Source organism: Castor canadensis, chromosome 2 (genome assembly GCF_047511655.1).
Source record: "Castor canadensis chromosome 2, mCasCan1.hap1v2, whole genome shotgun sequence".
NCBI classification, from domain to species: Eukaryota; Metazoa; Chordata; class Mammalia; order Rodentia; family Castoridae; genus Castor; species Castor canadensis.
This window is the reverse complement of record NC_133387.1, coordinates 108,461,935-108,483,420: the sequence shown is the minus strand read 5'-3', so window position 1 is coordinate 108,483,420 and position 21,486 is coordinate 108,461,935. Positions and strand designations below refer to the sequence as shown.

Below are 21,486 nucleotides of genomic sequence, written 5' to 3'. Positions count from 1 at the left end.
AACTTTAATCTGTTTCAATCTGTCCTAAGTATAATATGCATTCAACTTTCTCTTATTTTGGATTTTATTAACAAATGTATTTTTTGTAAATTGCCATTATATAGAGAAACAGTTTAAAATTGCTTTTCTTACTGGGTCTTTATTGAAATATAATTCTTTTTTTTAATATAATTCTACTAAAGGTATTTTATTGAGAAAAAGAAGCAAGTTTGTCTAAATTTTCCCATGGGAGGGAAAAGTCCATAGTCAGTTTTATCCTCCTTACTTATCAGATAGTGATTTCAGATAAGGTTAGGGAACCTCTCTGAGCCTCCACATCCCAGTTCTATCCCGGACTAGAGGGCAGAGCTCCATAGCAAGCTGAGCTTCTGGGGCCAGGGGCCAGAGCAGAGCACAAGGTCACCCCTTTGTCAGGCTTGCCTAGAGCAGACGCAGAGGATGGGCCAGCTACAAAAAGCAGTGTGTTCCTGTGGGAGTATGCGGTCGGGGTTGCTTTCTGAACTCCCAGGAGGCCTCCCATTGGCAAGGCCCTCCAGAAACCTGAGGTCTCAGCAGCCTGAGAAACACAGTCTGCAAGTGACTGGAGAGGGAGAGTCAGACGTGTAGGATGCTGGCTTTCACTCATATAATACTCCTCTCAGTAGGTGGTATTACTACCCTTATTCTACAGGGGGAGAATCTGAAACTCAAATACATGAAGGGCCTTAGGAGATTTGGAGCTAGCTGGTAGCAAAGCCAAGGCAGGTTTCCTGTCCTTCATGCTAAAGAAAACCTTTGCATCTGCCTTACATGTGCCAGGTACTATGTTAAACTCTGTACATGTATTCTCTTATTTAATCTTCATAAAATTACATTACTATAACAAAATACCTCAGATAATTAGCTTATAAAAAGAAAAGATTTATTTGGGCTTAAGGATTCAGAAGCTGAATCAATCCATGATCCAGTGGCCCCTTGTTTTGGGCCTCTGGCAAGGCAGCACATCACAGTGAAAGCACATGGTGGAGCAAATGACTCACATCAGAGGCCAGGAAGGAAAGAAGAGATCAGGATGCCACTGTACACTTCAAGCGCACTCCGTCAGTGACATAAAGACCTTCCCACTAGAGTCCTAAAGGTTCCATCACCTCCTGATAACAGCCCCTTTGGACCAAGCCTTCAAAACATAGGTCTTTGATAAGCACCTTGACCAAGACCCCACAGCTAGCAAGGTCAGGTCACAGCTCAACTTGGGTAGCCTTATTCTCAGAGGCACTGGAGAGGAAGCCCTACCTCACACACAGAGCATCCTTGACAAATTTTAAAATTCCACTGAGTTGACAAAGCCTCATAAAAGCTGGGCTAGTGCAGCTTGCTCATTAGAAATGACAACCCAGTTACCCCCTGAGAGGCAGGTGCACTCCTGAGTTCCCAAGTGCCATCCAGGGATCATGTCGGGCACAGAAGTTTCCTGGTACCTGGATTGCAGAGAGATCAAGTTCATTTCAAATGGAGCCCAGAAGGGAATGGGCTTGGGCAACTCTTTGCTAAGGTGTGACCGACCATGGTCAAGCCCCTGCCTTGGTCCATTTGGCCTGTGATGACAGCATATCACACTGTGTGTGGCTTATAAACCACAGACATTGAATTGCCAGTGTCCTTGGAAGTCTAAGATCTTGAGCAGGTTCTGGGGAGGGGCTATTTGGACATTATTTCTTACTTGTTCCCTATTTAATAAACAATGCCTTATCTAAATATTTTCATAGCCAACAATGGCCTGGAACTCTGTAGAAGTTGCAGTGATGATTTTCAGCTCTATCCTGGGAAAATACTACTATTTCTAATCACATCTCTGCCGCCATTCTGTGCCCTAAGCTGGAGAGGGCTAAAAAAATCCACAGCTTGTACAATTTCCAAAGAAAAATAGAATGGCTGGCTATTGAAATTTTTTCAATTTAGCCCTGACTATAGAAAATTCAAACAGTTGTAGTGAGAATGTGCACTTGACATTTCTCTGCTGTCTAGTTACAACGTGCAGAATTATGTAGACATGATGCACTTTGATGCTCTTAAGACCAGGGAGCAGGATGCTCATGTTTTCCTGTGACTGTGTGCATCCCACTGGTCGGCAGGCATTTGCTCTTAGGAATGGCACGGCCCAGGATGAGAGGGCAGTACACAGTATCAGACACATGAGACCCCAGCCAGAGCTGGTCCTAGGCCATGTTAATTCCCCAGTGCACTTAATAGGTGTGAGTCATACAGTTCTTTTTACGTGTTGCTAAATTTCTTTCCAGAAGAACAAGAAAGCTACAGACAGGGCATTATAAACATGAACGCCCCCCTCTCTTAGCTTTTCTCATCCATTCAAAGTTGAAATTGAAAATAAATCTTTCAAGTCTTAGCACTTTTATTCATGTTTGCTATTTTTTAAATTTTAAATAAGTATCACCAAGTAATAATTTTTTTTTTTGTAAGACTGAAGTTTGAGCTCAGGGCTTTGCACTTGTAAAGCAGGTGCTCTACTGCTTAAGCCGCACCTCCAGTCCATTGTGCTCTGGTTATCTTGGAGATGGGGTCTTGAGAACAATTTGCTCAGGCTGGCCTTAAACTACAGTCCTTCTGATCTCAGTCTCCCAAGTAGCTGGAATTACAGAAATAAGCCACTGGTGCCTGGTAACCACCAAATAATTTTCATTTAAACTTTTCTCCTTTTTTCCTATTTTATTTTAGTATTATGCCAGGAGAAAGTTTTCTCAGATAGAAAGCAATCTCTCTCCCCCTTAAACACATTTTTTCACTTGTTTTTTCCCCCTCAAGTTTTTTCTTATTCACTTATGCTCTTGAAGTCACATTAATAGTTTACAAAGGATCACAGCCATGTATTCAAGCTATGTTCTAGTTGGTTGCCTCTTTTCATAGAAGTCATACCATCCTGCCATGTCATCTGCTGGTTTATTGTCTATTATGCATACCTGATACTGCTGTGAATCTATCTACGTGGTATACTTTGGCACCCTTTTGAGGATTTTTAAAAAATTTTTTTTCATAAGCAGTCAGTGATAAACATTGGCTTTTCCATTCATTACAAATCCTCATTAATCCTTCTTTTGCACAGTTGCTGGACTGTCACCTGGTGTAGCTAAGAAGCCTACATTTGAGATGCTTTCAAGTTCAATCCCCCAAATACACTGACATTTGTTTGCCACATTTTATGGACCAAGAAGCCAGACAAATCAGTATTGCCCTAAACTTCTGCTCTGGAATCTATTCTCTCTCTCTCTCTCTCTCTTTTTTTTTTTTCCAGTACCAGGGCTTGAACTCAGGGCATACACCTTGAGCCACTCTGCCAGCCCTTTTTGTGTTAGGTATTTTTGAGATAAGGTTTCGTGAACTTATTTACCAGGGCTGGCTTCCAACCATGATCCTCCTGATCTCTGCCTCCTGAGTAGCTAAGATTATAGGCATAAGCCTCCAGCACTGGGCTTCATTCAACACTCTTAAAACCCCTGCCAGATATTATTATTGCTGTTATACCAAGGTCACACAACCAGCAAGTGCACAAGTGGGTGCCATCCTCTCCGCCCCTTACACTTTTGTCCTGGGCATCCAGCACTGTCACAATAGCCTGAGAGCCACAGACATACCCCAGTCCCTAACAGGGGCCCCCACCTATAATGGGGGAAGCTGTGTCTGCAAGACCAAGTGCAGTTCCAAGGATTCTGACCATTCACACACAGGAAACCATGGCTTCAGGGAAGAGGACTGAGCCCCCACGTCTGCCACCACCTGCCTGAGCAGATCCCCATGGAAACAGACAGGCTGAACATCTCTGCTTCCCTCTGTGGCCTGAGAGGAGTGCCTGTCCCTCCCTCTTCCACAATAAAATGTGACCAATAGTCTCTGTACACAGGGCGTGGTGGAAGCCCCTGTCTGTTCTCTATGCATTGACTCCGTAGAGCACATAGTTACCCCTTTTTGGAAATAAGGACATAGATGCAGGGGAGCAAGTGGTTTTTCCAAGTTTATGCAGCTCAAAAGTGGTTTATGCACATGGATCTGTCTAGACTGGAATATGAACCTGTTTCCCTCTGGCCTGAGGACCCTCAGCGATCCCTCAGAACACAGTGGAGTTTTAACCATTCCTTTGAGCCCATGTGCCAATCACTGTTCCATAGGCCTGTGCGGTGCATTAATGTCCCGCGAGTATCTTCTTTCAAAAATGCTACGAATACCAAGAAAAACACCAGGGCCTCTCATTTAAAATATCCACCAGCCTAATTTCCCTGTAGTATTTCCCCAAACTTGCCGCAAGTTGAGTTTCTGAGGGGCCCAGGCTCAAAAACGTCAGAATAATGAACAGCTCAAATAAATGCTAATTATAGCCACAGCCATTTCTTTGGCAGTCTGGACGTTTGAAAGGAGGTTTGATTTTCATTATTTTATTGGTACCAGCTGTGTGCAGTGGTCCACCCACTGTGTGCCCAGAAAAAAAGAGAGGAGACCACAGCAGATGACATGATTTTGTCTCCTTCAAAAATATTCAGACACTCTACCACGTACTACACCCTCTTTGCACTGGGGTGCCTGCTGGTTTTGGCCTAGGAATGCTGCAGGCTGCCAGTTGGAGCTTGGGTGGCCCCAAACACAGAGTCTGTTTCTCTCTGGCATCTTTAATATCCCCAAAGAGCACCTGCTCATCCATCACAGAGCTGCCAATTGCTAGTACCTACTGTGTGCCCTGGCCTTGATAAGATCGGGCCTGGCTTTTCCTGCAACTTTGTAGGAAAATGCTGTTGGCTCTCTTCTACCTATAGAGCACATCCAGGACTGGGGACCCCACAGCCTTCTCCTTCTACCACCTGTCCCACTGCCTTCAAGGGCCCCACATGTCCTGGAGTCCAGTGATCCCCTCACTTGGTCATGTTGCCAAAGTAAGTCAGAATAAGGGCTAAAAAGTTATCAGAAGATCCCAGCACTTTGCTGGATTTGTCACTTAGAGATGACTAAAAAAAATGAGGCTGATCTACACTGTCACCTAATTCCCCAGAAAGTTCTCAAAGCAGCCCTGCCACCTGTGTACACTGGGTGCTCAGTCATTGCAGCCAGCAGTGTCCCCTTCTCCCTGATGGACAGGGAATTGACACAGCCAGAACCACTGCAAACTTCCATTCTAGCCCCAGGGACGTGGACATCTAAGAGCTGGGCACAAGGGTCAGCCCTGAGCTGTATAGACAAAGAGCAGTACTCACAAGCAGCCGGGAGTCGCCTCCTCTCTGACCGCTCTTCCTCCTCTCCTTGGTGACAGTTAAAAGGCACAGAGGATGCGATTGCCATTTATGTAGACAAAGTATCCGCCTCCGAAGCCAATCAGCACGGCTTGCTCTGCATTATTTACTCAGAGTCTCCTGCCCTCCCCACGCCTCCTGCCCCCACAGGCTGTGAGCCCATCCCCGAGCACAGCAGGATGGAAGGAACATGGGACCTGTGACGGCTAGGGAGAACCCTGAGCCACCTGGACTCTGTGTTTCTGTTCGCTATATGGGATCCAAACTCAGGGTCATTGCTTCCAGGGATTTGCCTGGTAACTCAGAAACCTCAGGCCCCATTCTTGGGGTGAGGACAGGACCACATGGTCTGTGAGGAGCCTTACTCACTCAGGGCCTATCCTTCAGAGAGGGGGATATGGGGGTCCCACCTGACACAGGGGCCAGAGACTCAGGGTGCCACGCTTATTACCCCTCCATGAGACTGCAAAGCCAGGAGTAGATTGGGACTCAAACTCAGGTTCATCTCCTTCACAGTCCTGTTGTGTTCCCCTCCATCTGACTGGCATCCAAACATGGGGTGAGTTGTCTGACTCACTGGACAGTAATGGGGATAACACCTCACCCAGGCTGATCAGCAGGGTTTGAGGGACCACACTTGGTTTCTCTTTAAGGTGCAAACAGAGTCCTGTGAATCTAGAAAAGGCGACTGAGCTGTGCAGAGGAAGAGGGGTGGAGAACAAGGGTCCACTCAGATGAGCAGCAGCATGCAGGTTCCTCTATCTAAATACATGCACATATGCATGGTGAGGCACACACACGTGCACGGAGAGGCTCACAAATGTGCACAGGAGAGGCAAACACAATGCACAGAAGCACACACGTGCACAGGGAGGCACACACAGTTTCATGGAGAAGCACATGCATGTGCACAGAAAGGCACACAATGCTCAGAGGCACACACCTACAGAGAGAGGCACACACATGTGCACATAGGAGCACACACACAATGCACAGAGAGGAACACACACGTGCATAGAGAGGAACATGCACATGTAAGGAAATGCACACGTGTGCAGATTCTCAAACATGTTCACACATGTACACACAAGACTCCACACACACGCACGCATGTGCACACACTAGTGCTCATGCATGCTCACACATGTGGACATTCATGGGCACATGTATGTGTGCACACATGCCCATACAGTACACCTGCCTGCACACTGCATGCAACACACACACACACACACACACACCAGATTCTGGTACAGTCCATAGTCAGGAATTCCCCAAGAAAAGCTGTCCATCATGTGGCTTTAGCCAGCATCTCTTCAAAGGATCAAGACTGGGACAGAGGTAGAATCCTCCAGGGCAGATCACGTGCAGGTCCTACATGTGCAGGACAGGGAGCTGGTGAATGGGTGTGGAGAAGGACCCTGGCTGCAGCCCTATGCAGGCGGCTCCCTCCACAGGCAACACAGGCAGCAACCACTAGGACATCAGAGGCTGTAAGGAGATTAGACCCATCTGTGCAGACAGGCCTTCCCTCCCTACCCCCACCCACCCCTGTGCTACCATCAGGGGAGCAGGGACAGCGGGAGGATGGCTCACCACCCCCAGACTGGGACAGTCAGCCACAAAGGAGGGCAGGGGTGCTGGAGGAAGGGCTAGCATTAAGCTGGACAAGTAGAGGTCTCCTGGGGTTCACACCTCTCTTATCCTCCGGGGTACAGTAGCCTAGACTTGCCCTTGCCTTTGTCCCCATGTGAAAGAGGGGCCCTGATAGGAAAGGACAGAAACTTGGGGGTTGAGGAGGGTGGCCAGGCATATGGGACTCCAACCCGACCAGGTCCCCCAGAAAAACACATATGTCCCCCTAGAGCCTACATACAAAAGCCCAGCGATGGTGAGAGGTGGACACCCAGACACAGATTACCTGGGGATGGGGGGGGGCAGTGAGAAAAATGCAAAAGTAAATATTCCATTTCATAAAGCATACCTTACATTTGAAAGCTTCTGTTTCAGGAATTTTTTCACAGGAGTATTCAATGATTCACAACCTCTTTATGAGGTAGCTATTATCATTAGTCTCATTTTATAAATGAGGAAACAGAGAGCCCAAGAAGTGAGGAAACTTACAGAAGGTCACACAGTGAAGACTTGCCCCACAGGGCACTCCCTACCCTCCTCATCAGCAGGGCAGTAACTGCTGGGCACAGCCGGATCTACTTGCTGTTCCACTGTGGGATGGGGGTGGCTCATGGAAGAATGATCAGAAACTCTGCAGCTGCTCACTGTGCGGTGTGTGATGACACACTTGATATCTCACTGTGGTTTTGACTGGCATTTCTAACGATTAGTGATGTTGGCCATTTTTTTCCACATAGCTGTTGGTGATTTGTCTGTATTCTTTCGTGAAATGTCAATTTAGGTCTATTGCCCATTTTTAAATTGGGTTATTTATTTTTTGCTATTTTGTGGGTTCCTCAGATAGTCTGGGAATTACCCCTTGTCCGATGTGTAGTTTGCAAATATTTTTCTCCTAGTCTGAAGTTTGTGTCTTCACTGCTCCATGATCTCACTCACATATGGATTCTGAAAAAGCTGACCTCATAGGAGTTGGGAGGAGAATGGTGGTTACCAGAGCTGGCAGTATAGTGGGCACAAGGACAGAAAGACTGACTGGTGGGAACTAAGTTGCAGGAAGACAGAGTGACACTAATGTGCAGGTGCACAGGAGGGCAATGACGACAGACATATTGAATTATTGATATTATCACAGTGAAACTTACTTGTATTATTAATGTATTATAAGTCAAAATTAAAAAGACAGTGTACTGTATTTCTCCAAAAGCTAGAAGAAAGGATTTTAAATGTTTGTACCATAAAGAAATGACATACCAGGTGCTGGTGGCTTACGCCTGTAATCCTAGTTACTCAAGAGGCAGAAATCAGGAGGGTGGTGGTTTGAAGCCAGCCCCAGGCAAATATTTCCCCAGGTAAAAATTTCCAACACAAACAAGGCTTGGTGGAGTGTCTCAAGTGGTAGAGCACCTGCCTAGCAAGTGTGAGGCTCTGAGTTCAAACCCCAGTACTACCAAAAAAAGAAGAAATGACAAGTGTTTGAGGTGATAAATATAATTTAAACAGTCCACAAGGTATACATGTGGCAAAACATCACATAGTACTCCATTATTATGTACAGTTTTTAGGTTTTTATGAATAAGTTAATAAAATACAAGGCAACAGCTGGATAGGAAGCCTGTGATGTTAATGACATGCAGGGAACAAGCTTGGACTCCTGGAGTTGAAAGAGCAACCTCTGGCAAGTTTGGAGGGAAACATGGACCTGTCTCAGGTGCATTTAGAAATCATAGCAGTCCTTGCTTGCAGAGTAAATTGGAGTTGGCGGGGGTGGGGGTTGGGAGGGGAGCAAATGGCAGGAGTTAATAGATCCCAGGTTTATTTAGATGTACAAATGAAAAAACGTGAGGTGGTGTAGGAAGTCACAAAGCAGGCACAGTGTCTGGATAGATGGCTCCAGTTTTGCCTTTGACACTTAGGAGGCACCCATCTCTGTCTTGATAATAAGTAAAAGTTTATACCAGAAACAAAACAATAGGCACCAATCTAAGATGTTAACAAAAGACGTTCAAGGCTCAAATGCAAATACTTGAAGACACAGAAGACCTAAATAAATAGAAATAAATGTCCACTCCTGGATAAGAACCTCCACTATTACAAGTACTTCAGTTTTCCTCAAACTGATGAGCAGATTCAATGCCACAGTCATCAAAATCTCAACTCTGAAATATAAATGGAAAAAGAAAAGTCTAAGAGAGGCCAGTGGACATCTGAGAATGGAGAAGATGACAGGGAATCTTGCTCTAACAGTTATGAATACGGTGCAGCTGTATGTATGTGTTGTATGAAGTATGCTGGATGCAGAGGTAGACACATGGCCAATTAAACAGAATAGAGAGCCTGGAGGAACACCCCCCACCATATGGAAAATGGACAGATGTGGCATCGTAATCACTAGGAAAGAATGCTATGAAATGTAATAGGACAACTGGTTGACTTGCAGAGATATGAAGTTGAATCCCTTCCTCACTCCATATACAAAAATCAAATCCTGATGGATTAAAGCCTTGATTGTGAAAGGTAAGCTTTTCAAGAAAACCAACGAGCAATTTTTTAAATGATATTGTGAGAGGATTTCTTAAAAGATTCATTTCTTTGGCTAACCTTAAAAGACTAACAAACATTACTTTTTTTTTTTAAAGATTATGTGTCCTTCAAACTCTGAAAATTAGAAATGTAGAGGGAGGCCCTTAAAAGACATATTGCTAATTGTGGGTTAGGATCCATGATATAAAAATTCCTTTTCAATAAGATAAGTACACTCCACGAGAAACAAGTAATTGTCAGAATTGGAAATGTGATTTCTCATAAATGTGTGGATAGATCTTTCAGGTTGGTTATCAAAGAAGGTAACTGTTTATTGCTAGTTAATAGGTAGAATTGATTCTCTCCCTCTCTCTCTTTTTATGTGGTATGGGGCTTGAACTCAGGGCCTCATGCTTGCTGGGCAAGCTCTCTACCACTTGAGCCACTCCACCAGCACAACAGGTAGAACTGAGAAAGAGTTTTATATGTGGATCCCTGTCCTGGCTACCTAACTATAATCTTCTAAAAGTTTAAATAACTGTTAATTTAGGTGGATTTCCATGTAAACTATCCTATCATGTGTGCATGGTGACACTGAGGCTTCTTTATAGTACTTTACACTTTTAGTTATTTCATCACCTTGGTGTGCTGGTGATGAGCAGAATATAACGGCAGCCGTGAGCCACATGTGACCACTGAGCTCTTGAAATGCAGTTAATGCTACTGAGGAAATGAATGCTTAATTAATTTACGACCTAAACACTGAAGCTGTATAAAAAATTGCCCCATTAAACACAATTTTAGAGTAGGACTACACTTGACTTTAATTGTCATATCACAAAAGTTCTATTTTCATTCTATTATGATATGAACATATTTAAAATGGCTACTAGAAAATTTTTAAAAATTTAAATTCCCCATCAAGCTTGGAAGCATTCTAGAACCATCCCCCTAAAATATGGTTGAGTGGAAGTAGTGGCAGTGAACATTCATATCCTGCTGACTTTAAAAAAATGCTTCTGATATTTCATTGTTAACTATAGCATTGGAATGGACATCCCGTATTAGATTTTCTTCTGTTCTTACTTTTCCAATTAATACATATTTAAGTTTATCAAATACATTTCTGCATCAAAAGAGAAAAGCAGCTGGGCACTGGTGGCTCAAGCCTTCATGGTTCAAAGCCAGCCCAGGCAAATGGCTCATGAGGTGCTATCTCAAAAATACTTAACACAAAAATAGGGTTGGTAGAGTGGCTCAAGGTGAAGGCCCTGAGTTCAAGCCCCAGTACCTCAAAAAAAAGAGAAAACCATGTATCCTTTTTCCTCTACATTGTAATATGATGAATGATAGCCACAGTTTGGATCTAGAATATTCCCTAGAAGCCCCTGAGTTGAAGGCTTTGTCCCAAGCCCATGGTGTTATGGGAGATGGTGGAACCTTCAAGGGTTGAGCCTAGTACAAGTTAGGCCACTGGGCCTGTGCCTTTGATGGAATATTGGGACCCCAGCCCTTTCCTTTTCATTCCCTTTGATCTGGCCACAAGGCAAGTAGGCTTTGTCACGTGCTCACACCTTGATGTACTGCCTCACCACAGGCCCAAAGCAACAACAAAAACCAGCCATGGACTGAAACCTCCAAACCACAAGCCAGAACAACCCTTTCTCTTTGAAATTGATTATCTCCGGTATTTTGTTACAGTAGCAGAAAGATGACTGAACCAATCATGTTAATAAATTTTCAAATATCTTGTTGCTAACATTTTGTGTAGAATTTTTTTCATCTGTCTTGAAAGTAAAATTGTTTTTCCTTTCTAAAACTGACTTTCTCTACTTTGAGTGTCAGAGTCTATATGTTCTTTGAACTGGTCCAAAGACAGTTCTTTGTCTTTTGATTCTCCAAACAGTTGTATAATTTTGATATTTGGAATTATTCAATCCCCAAAAGAGTGTTAGAAATCATATAAAAAGTCATCTGTGCCTCCCTTCATTACTAAGGAAATTTTTTAAGGAATCAATTTAATTATTTTAGGGTGATTTAGAGTATTTTTTCTCCTTGAACCCAATTCAAGACTATTTTATCACAGTTGTAAATTTCATGACAAGTTTTTTTTTTTTTTTCGGTGGTGGTGGTAATAGGATTCAAATTCAGCGCCTTATACTTGCTAGGCAGGCACCCCAACCAAAATTTAATGACAGGTTTTTAAAAATGATTTACTCATGGCATCCTTCCTTCACTGGATCTATAATTGTATCCCTCTCCATTATAATGATATTATTTATTCTTCTCTATTTTTATATGCAGTTACTATTACCAGTACCATGTCTATTTTATGAGCCTCCATTTCTTAAGCCTTTTGTTAATTCTCTGTGTTCTACTTTATCTTCTGTTTCATTAATTTCTCCTCATAAACATTATTATTGCCTCCATTCAATTACCTTTAGGTCTAATGTGTTGTTCTTTTTCTAATGTGTTTATTTCAGTTACTATGTCATTGATTTGGGGACATTTTCACTTTCTAATATAAACATTTAAAACTACATGCTTTCTGGGCCAGGCATGGTGCACAGGCCTGTAATCCCAGGTACTTGGGAGGCAGAGATGGGGAGATAGTGGTTCAAGGCCAGCCCAGGCAAAAAAAAAGACCCTCATTGCAACAAGTATGCTGAGTGTGACTGGAGGCATAGGTAGGAGGATCATGGTTTGAGGCTGGCCCCAAACAAAAAGTACAAGATCTTATGGGAAAAATAACTACAACACACACAAAAAAAGATAGAGTAGAGAGGCTGGGGGCATGGCTCAAATGGTAGAGTACCTGTCTAGCGAGTGAGAGTTCCTAAGTTCAAACTCCAGTTCTTCCAAAAAGAAATCAAAACAAAAACCCCATCATTACATCATCCCTACATGCTTTCCTCTGTGTATGGTTTCAATAGATAACTCATTTTAACATGTAGCATTTTCACTATCATTTATAAGTAGCTTTTCATTTCTGATACATTTTTTTCTTTGCTGCATGAGGTTATTTAGTAGCTTTTCAAAAAATGCCCAAATATATGAATAGCAACATTTGCTTATCTTTTATTGAATTATAATTTAACTTAACTGAATAAGTGCTCAGAGAACACACTGGTGCAATAAGAATTATCTGATAGGAGTTGAGACTTGCAGTGTGGTCTCAGACTTCCTCATTTTTTGTTAGCATTTCAAGTGCACAAGGAAATGGTCTGTTTTAGAACTATGAGGTGCAAATTTCCATATGTGGCCAATAAAAAAAGATTGTTAATTATGTTGTTGAAATTTTAAAAACCTAATATTTTGTTTCTACTAATATTTTGTTTGGTGGACCCATCTCCACTTGGCCCTCTATAATCTGTGGATTCCAGATCTGTGGATTGGATTAAGCATGGATTAAAATATTTTGGAAAAGTGAATCTTTATTGAACATGTACAGTCACTTTTCTTGTCAATACCCCTATAAAATAGAACATAACAGCTATTTACTTGGCATTTACTTTGTATTAGCTACAGTGTCTAATCTAGAAATGATTTAATGCATACGGGACAATGTACACAGGTTGTATGCAAATATGATGCCATTTGATAGAAGGGACTTCTGCACCCAGAGATTTTTTGAATCCACAGGAGTCCTGGAATCAATTGTTCACAGGTGCAGGAACAGTTATAGTTGGTAAAGATGGGTTGAAATTTCCCAGTACGAAAGCATAGTGGTTGTTTTCTCTACATAGATATACTAAGATTTCCTTTCTACATCTAAAGGACTATATGTATTTATGATTGTATTATGTTATTGGTGGAGTAAAACTTTTATTTTATATTGTAATACACTAAATTACTGAGTTGGTTGCTCAAATTGTCTTATTCAAATGTGAAAAAGTCTCCTCTTCTTCCTCAGTTGTCCTGTATTGGATGTCCTTGAATTTCTCTCCTTCTCTGGGAGGCCAGAGTAAAGCTCAAGGTCAGGATAGCATTGATTACAACTTCACTTGTTTTCTTCACATGTTATTTAGCCCTAAACTTATTATTTAGATTTTAAGAAGCATCAACATTTCTCTAGTTTCCAAATGTCATGCATTAGAGGACATCCAGAGTGAAAAACCCTTTGGTGGCATTTGTGTCCTGAACCTCCATTCAGAGAAACTGAAAGGGCAACGCTAAACACTGGAGTGGCTGGCCCCCAGCAATACGATGAGCACTTGAGCACTTGTCATCCTGGACCAACAAATAAGGTGGTTTGCTTTACCTACAGAGCAATCCAAAGCTTTGTCCTCAGGGAAGAGGCCCTTGTGGACTCACAGGTCATCAAGAGCACAGCTTGCTCTGTTTGGAGTATCTCAGAAGTGGGACCAATGGGCTCCCCAAGGGCGTGTGTGTGTGTGTGTAGGGGGGGAGCCTCCCTAGAAGGCAATTCAACCCTGATAGGTGATGGCCCTTGACCCTACACAACATGTTGGAAGCCTAAAACTTTATACACTGCATCTAGCTATGTGCTTCCAGCTCCTGGATGTGCTCTAGCCCATACCTGGAATTTCCCATTTCCCCATCCAATCCCTGTCCTACCCACAGTCCTGCCTCTCCTGGACGTGATGCCTTGATCTCCAAGGGGCGCTAATGAATCTTCACATGAAGCTAGCATAATGTCTTGGCCCCAGTTCCACCAAAAAAAAAAAAAAAGCACATTCAGCATAATGTCTGGGATCCAGCAAGTGATTAAAAATGCAACTTTTTCAGAATGACAGAGTAAAACATGCCACATTAAGTAAGAACAATTTCAGTTCTGATTTCATCTGCATTAGCTGTGAGATTTTTATGCCATCTTCCTCAACTCTTTTGCCTTAGTTTGCCCACTTCTGAACAGGGCTATGATCACAGATACAGATGAGACCAGTATAACCTGAACACTCAGAAATTGACTCACACCTGATACAGACCAATAATTTCTCCCCATGGACTCTGTCTTGTGAAGGGACTTGTTATCAGCACTCGAATTGGTGAGAAAGGTCATTGAGTTGTCTTCAAATCACACTGATTAAGTAAACAGTGAATTTACTTCCAAATAGACTATACCATCTGTCAAAAGGAGAGAGTCCTTCACAGATCTATAGATGTTATTCAGGGAAGGGAAGATTTATTAACTAATCATCTCCCACGTATATGCTCACAAGAACCTGACCAGGCAGGTGCTATTAAAATCCCCATTTTACAGATGAAAAAACAGAGGCTCCAGGGAATGAGGCATTCATTACCACCCTGGGGGTACTTGGTAGAGTGTCACCTACATTTGCTCCTGAACCACAGAGATGAAGTCATTCCCCGTAACTCTTATGGGATTGTGGAGTGTGTGTGTGTGTGTGTGTGTGTGTGTGTGTGTGTGTGTACAGTACCCATAGACCTGAAATCTCTGCTAAGCCTGCAGGTTAAAAAGGAATCGGTCAATAATAATCTCCATTTTTCAGGTGAGTTATCCTTTCAGTAAACATTCAGTAATGTGGATCAGAGAGTTCAGACAAGTAGCACCATTTCCAACAGTTATAATCTAATAAAGTATAGAACCAGAGACTTACTTGCTGGGAATTCTAATTCTTACAGGTCCACTCTCCTTTTTGGGATTCTCCGGTTTTGGGGACTGAATAGAATGTGCAGAAGCAGCTAGGCCTTGGTTCTCTGGCACTTATAGCCTTATGTGCTGGTTAAATATTAATTTCGGAGGGTGATAAAGGTCAAGGCAATCCCAAGAGGACTAGAGTGGCAGGCCTTCTCTGGGCTGGTGAGAAAGCTCGTTCTGCCAAGTCTATTTTATCCCAATCTCTGGCAGCTTGGCTCTTTCTTAACTCACAACCTCACCTATCTCCTCCATTTTCCCAAACACTCCCAGTTTCAACTTGTTAGTCTCATTACGTCATCCCAAAAACTCAGCTCTGTGGCAGGTAAAGCCAGCCTTACAGACAGTTCCTGCTCCTTGCAGACAGCCCCAAACCCAAGCCTGTAAGTTCCCAGCTCCATGCTTAGAAAATATGGCTGGGATCTCTAAGTCCAGATAATCAAAAAAACTCAACTTCCTTCCTTCCTTTCTTCCTTCCTTCCTTCCTTCCTTCCTTCCTCCTTTCCTCCCTCCCTCCCTTCTTTCCTCCCTCCCTCACTCCCTCCCTCACTTTTTTCCTCCCACCCTCTTTCCCATCCTTCCCCCAAATTCACTGGAGTGATAGTTGAGATGCATGAAACAAAACTCCAAAGGAGATTTTGTCAGATTTCTAGAAAAACCAAGGTTGACAGAGTTTTACTGGACCATAAAACATAATTTCCAGGAAGATCCACAGTGGCTGCAAACTCCAGCCAGTGGGGACAAAGAGCAGAGTGGGTGTGAGACTGTGCTGGGCAGCTCTTTAAAGGACTAGGTACAAGGCAGACTTGATCTGGAGCAAGTTTATCAATGCAAAGCAAAGTGAAAGTATTCTTCCAGGTGGGGTGAGCAGGCAGGCTCAAGGAGGAGGGATGCATCAAGGGTCCCAAGACCTCTAGCCTTTATTGGGGTCAGTAGGCTCGGGGGTAGTCATTCCTAGGAACTGGGTTATGTTTCATTAACTCCTGGAAACTGGATTATGCATCATTAACTCCTCCCACACATCAGGCAGGGAAGTTTTGAGTCTTGGACAGTCAGACCACAGTGTTATTTTCTATGGGCTGTAGGTCAACAAGACCCTGCTGTATGTCAGGAGTTGCTCTGTTATTATCAGCAGGCCAGGATGTGATTTTTGTTCTTTAATTAATATTCACACCACATTCTCAGCCGTCAGGTTTCCTAATTCCCAGCCTAACCCTATGTCAGTATCATATCCAAGGATCTTAGAGTTTTGCATTTTATCTTTAAGTCTGTGATCCATTTGGAATTTTTTTGTGAAGGACATAAGGTCTTGTCTACGTTGATTGATTTTGTTTTGTATGTTTGGGTAACTGGGATTTGAGCTCAGGGATTCACACTTACAAAGCAGGTGCTCTATCACAGGAGCCACATCTGAGTCCATTTTGCTGTGATTATTTTTTGGATATGGGCTCTTGCAAACTATGTATCTAAGCTGGCCTCAAATTGTGATCCTCCTGATTTTAGCCTCCCAAGTAGCCAGGATTACAGGTGTGAGCCTCCAGGATCCTGATAATTAATTGATAGATAGATAGATTGATTGATTTCATGTAGATGTCCATTTTTTTCCAGCATCATTTAATGCAAAAACTGTCCCTTCTTCATTGTACTGCCTTTTGTTTCTTTGTCAAGAACAAGCTGGCTATACTTGTGTGGGTTTATTACCTGACTTCAGCATTTTCCAAATCAGTGGCCTTAGTCAATTTATGGCTTATTTAGTGTGTGTGTGTGTGTGTGTGTGTGTGTGTGTGTGTATTTCTTGTATTTTTAAAATTTTTATAATTTTTACATTTACTCACATGTATATACCCCTTTCCTACTTCCAGGCAGAACCTGTTCTGTCCTCTTGTTCTCAGATCAATTTATGGGTTATATAATCAGTTTTGTAGGTTTTGAGACCAACATTAAGAAAATAAAACAATAAAAATTGAAAAAAAGGAAGCATTGCACCTAATAGATAAACCATATTGTAAAACTTTTGTTTCAGTCATGTTCATGTATGCTCATACTATATCGTAATAAAAAATGTGCTTCTTCCTGTTGGTTGTAATGAAAAATTTCAAAACCCTCTCTAAAGAGACAGTCTCTTCATAGAAAAAGAAAGGGGGTCAAAATTTGTCAAATCTGAAAGGTAAGATTAAACAATGACTACGAAAAGCCAGAGAAGGCAACATTAATGAACAACCAACTACTCCTTGGGTATTTCTTATTTAACTAAAATTATATCCAAATGTTCCTTTGTTTTCCTCCTGTGGATTTTCTGTTTCCATTTCTCGTATTATTTCTAGCCAGGCAGTGACAAGGGCTCAGCTTGGCAGGTGGGACATCCCTGGTGTGCCCTCAGGACCCAAGTCCCCTGCCTGGGGATGTACTGACTGTTTTCTCAGACACTCAAACACCTGATCAAAGGCCAAACAATCTGATTATTTAGCTTATTTTGTTTTGTTTTGGTTCTGGTTGTTGAACTTGGGGCTCTTGCACTTGCACTTGCTGAGCAAGCATTCTACCACCTGAGTCACATGCCCCTGTCCCAGTCTTTTTGCTTTTAATTTGTTTTTCACTAACATTTCTGGGCCAGCCTCAGTCTGTGATCCTCCTACTTGTGCCTCCAAAGTAGCTGGGATTATAGGTGTGCACCATCACACCCAACTTGTTTTTGAGTCAGAGTCTCACTTTTTCTGGGGCTAGTCTAGAGCCATGATCATCCTGTCTGACTCTTGAGAAGTTGGGATTACAGTACTTACTTAGCTTTAAATTAGTTATAACCAACCCTCCCATAACCAAGCTCTAATGCCTTACAGTTGGATTTCATACATACTACCTTGTGGTTGCTTGGTCTCAGAGGTGGAACAAGCTAGAATTAGGAGCCCCGTGTTGCAATGAGGGGAGGGACTCAGCTAGAGGGGGTGTCCAGGTTGCAGGGAGGGAGTGAAAGTGGCATACAGCCCCTTTGCTGAGACACCTGGTGATGGAGTCATTGTCAATTTGTACTCTCCAAAAAAAAATGTGTAAGTGCTAGGGATCGAACATGGTACCTCTCACAGGCTAAGCATACGTTCTAACACTGAGCTACACCCAGCCCAACATGAATTTGAATGTGCCTATGAGGCCCTGTGAATGGTGGCTTAGTGCAGACCTCAGCTGCAGGGAGAAGGCACTGGAAGGAACCTAGGTCAGGGCATGAGAGGAATAAGGCCAGGCCTGGCCTTGCCATGAAGCAGCTGTGAAGTCTTGAACAAGCCAGTATGCTTGGTTTCCTTTGCCTCAGTGAGCAGCAGGTGATGGTCAGGCTTTGGTAGGAGATGAAACCACACAGGCCACTTGGTCACCATCCCCATCCCTGAGCACTGTCGATAGCACCTTAGGGAGTAATGGAGCCTGTCAGTGGGCAGTGCTGGGTTGAAGTGTCTATGTCCTACCCAAGGTCAGAGGTCTCCAAAGGTCTTTTTCACTGTGCTCCTTGATGCCAACTTGGTACACATTGGGATTAATTCTCAGTCTTTCTTACTACTTACCACCAACGCCACTATAATTAGAAGCTAACAAATCTCATAGTTTGGGGAGGGATTAAAATGAAGCAGATTTATGAACTACAAATCACTGAAGGTCAGCATGAGGGGGAGATTATCTCAACTACCTGTGTGGTCTTGAGAAATGCATCTTATTGCCAAGACCAAGGTCTTCATTCTACAGGCTTTGAGTAGGCCTAGAGCAAGTTACAGAGCTTCGCAGGTGATATTGATGAAACGGCAGGTTGGAATCCATCCTTCCAAAGGTGTGTTGGAGAAGTCACACTGCAGCATTGTGGTGTGGGATGACACAGCCTGGTTCTCTGATGACCTCCAGACTTCTCTTTCCTTGTGTGGGCTGTACCATGACATGGGGGCCTGGTACAAAGGCACATTTCTAGCTCCTACTTTACTGAGTCACAACCCCAGTGGTAAGGACAGGAATGTTTCTGCTTCATATCCCAATGCAAGTACACACTTTGGAAGGATAGTGTTGGAAAAGCAAATTTGTTGCATCTTGAAGTCCAATCTTATAGCATGGCTCTGACTAAAGAACCCACTGTGCTCAAAATGACCCTAGAAAATACCTTAATCCTCCTATAAAGTGTAGTTGGTATAGTTTGGGTCAGGAATGTCCCCAAAAGGCTCTTGTGTTTAAAGTTTGGTCCTAAGCTTGGTGCTGTTGAGTGGTGGTGGAACTCTTGGGAGGTGGGGCTAATGGGAGGAAGTTAGGTCGTTGGGGATGTGCCCTTGGAGGAGATATTGGGACCCTGGCCCCTTCCTCCCTCTTTCTTGCTCCCTGGTCACCATGAGGTGTACAGCTTCCTCCACCATGTGTTCTCCCCCCTTGAACCAGAATTAACAGCAATGGCACCATTCAACCCTGAACTGAAACCTACAAAACTATAAGCCAAAATAATCCTTTTTCTCTTTCTAAGTTGATTATCTCTGATAGTTTGTTACAGTTATGGAAAGCTGACTAACACAATGGTATAATATAGTCATATTTTATGTAAAATTAAAATGGTGCAGAAGCAAAATATTAAAAATATTTCACTGTCTGCACAAAACAAAAAATGTTAATTCTCACCCTGCCCATTGAAATATGCCAAGAGTCATATATTTGAAAGAATGTGCTCTAGAATCTGATAGAGTCACGTGCACACCCATGTTTATTGTAGCACTATTTACAATTGCCAACCTTTGGAAGCAACCCAGATGCCCTGTAACTGAAGAATGGATTAAGAAAATGTGGTATTTATACACAATGGAGTTTTATACAGCTACAAAGAGTGAAATTATGCTGCTTTCAGGTAAATGGATGGAACTGCAGAACTTCATGTTAAGAGACATAAGCCAGGCTTAAAAAAATCAAAGGTAGTATGTTTTCTCTCCTACGTGGAAGCTAGACCTATAAGTTAAATGTATATTTAGATACACTTATGATCATAAATATATATATATAGACAGAGAGATCAAAATTATTTTAGTGAGTCTGTCTGAGGGGCTACAGGAGATAGGAGAAAGAAAATGTTAGAGAATGGAAAATATTGAAACAACCCATCTGTATGTGAATATAATATAATGCACTATACTGTAAGCTGATGAATATCAGGGGAACATGGTGATAGAGAATGAGTAAGTAACAGAGGAGAGGGCTAATTTGATAAACGCACGATATATATAGACTTTAAGGTGAAACCCCCTTGAACTATCAATACACACTTAATTGAAAAAATGAAGGGTAGGAGGGTAAAATAAATCTTTTCTGGGGGTGAGTACCAATGGGAGGGGGTAGACACAAGGAAAGGGGGAATGAGGGTGCATATGGTAGATGTATTTTTGTATCCATATATGAAAATAGAAGAATGAAACCTGTCGAAATTATTCTAAGCAGGGGGTGAGGGACGAAGAGAGAGAATGATGGAGGGGTACATCTAAGATCTATTGTAAGCACATACATAAATATCAAAATGTATCCCCCTGTACAAATATTATATGCTAATAAAATCATAAAAAATTCCAAGAGTTGCACAAACTTGAAACTGGATGCCTGGGTGATGTTTGAACTGAGTCCTTGTCATAGTGGTTCACCTTGACTAACAAATAGAATTATCAGCACATTCTGCCAAGATGAGTTGTGAACTCATCTTATTTTATTTATTTATTCACTTAGCAGTGCTGGAAATGGAACCCAGGGCCTCAACCATGCTAGGCAAATAGTCTACTGCTGAGCTAAACCCCAGCCCCATGATCCATTTTATTTTATTCTATTTCTTGGCAGGACTGGGTTTTGAACCCTACCACTTGAGCCACACCTCCTTTTTGCTTTAGTTTATTATTTTTTTCAAGCAGGGTCTAGTGCTTTTTTGCCTGGGCTGGCTTCAGACCACAATCTTCCTGTGTAGCTGGGGTTATAAGTGTGCACCCCTGTGTTCAGCTTGTTCTTTGAGACAGGAGTTTGCTTTTTTTAAACCTAGGTTGGCCTTGAACCATGATTCTCCTGTCTCTGCTTCCCGAATAACTGAGATTACAGACATGAGCCACTGCACCTGTCCTCTATGATCCCCGTTTTAAATTCAATTGCCTAGGATAAAACCTTCCTTTGAGAAAACCTGCACAACCAACTAATGCCCCTGCAGTACAAGGGGAAGTTACTCTTTCAGATGGACAGCAGATGAAGTTTCTGCTTACACTGAAGGGTCTCCTATGAGTCAATGTGCTTTATATTTAAACAATAAAATTACACATGGTCTGGGTAGATACTCCCAGTAGTTGCAACCACTTTGGGAAATACAGCATTTGATCTCTGGCTCACATTTGCTTCTTAACAAGGTTACTGTCCAGTTGGGAAGCATGTTTTCTTATAGGAGGTCAGGGAGGTGAGGGCCAAGATGAC

At 42.7% G+C, this 21,486-nt stretch overlaps 1 protein-coding gene across 1 annotated transcript in view; it reads right to left on the bottom strand.

Moving 5' to 3' along the window:
- The window catches only part of Ddc (dopa decarboxylase), a 104,344-nt gene extending 89,201 nt beyond the window's left edge, over positions 1-15,143 (bottom strand). Inside the window, exon 1 of the mRNA XM_074065502.1 lies at positions 15,005-15,143. The gene's annotated coding sequence lies outside the window, so the exon portion shown is untranslated. The remainder of the gene's footprint in view (positions 1-15,004) is intronic.
- Positions 15,144-21,486: the final 6,343 nt, after the last annotated feature.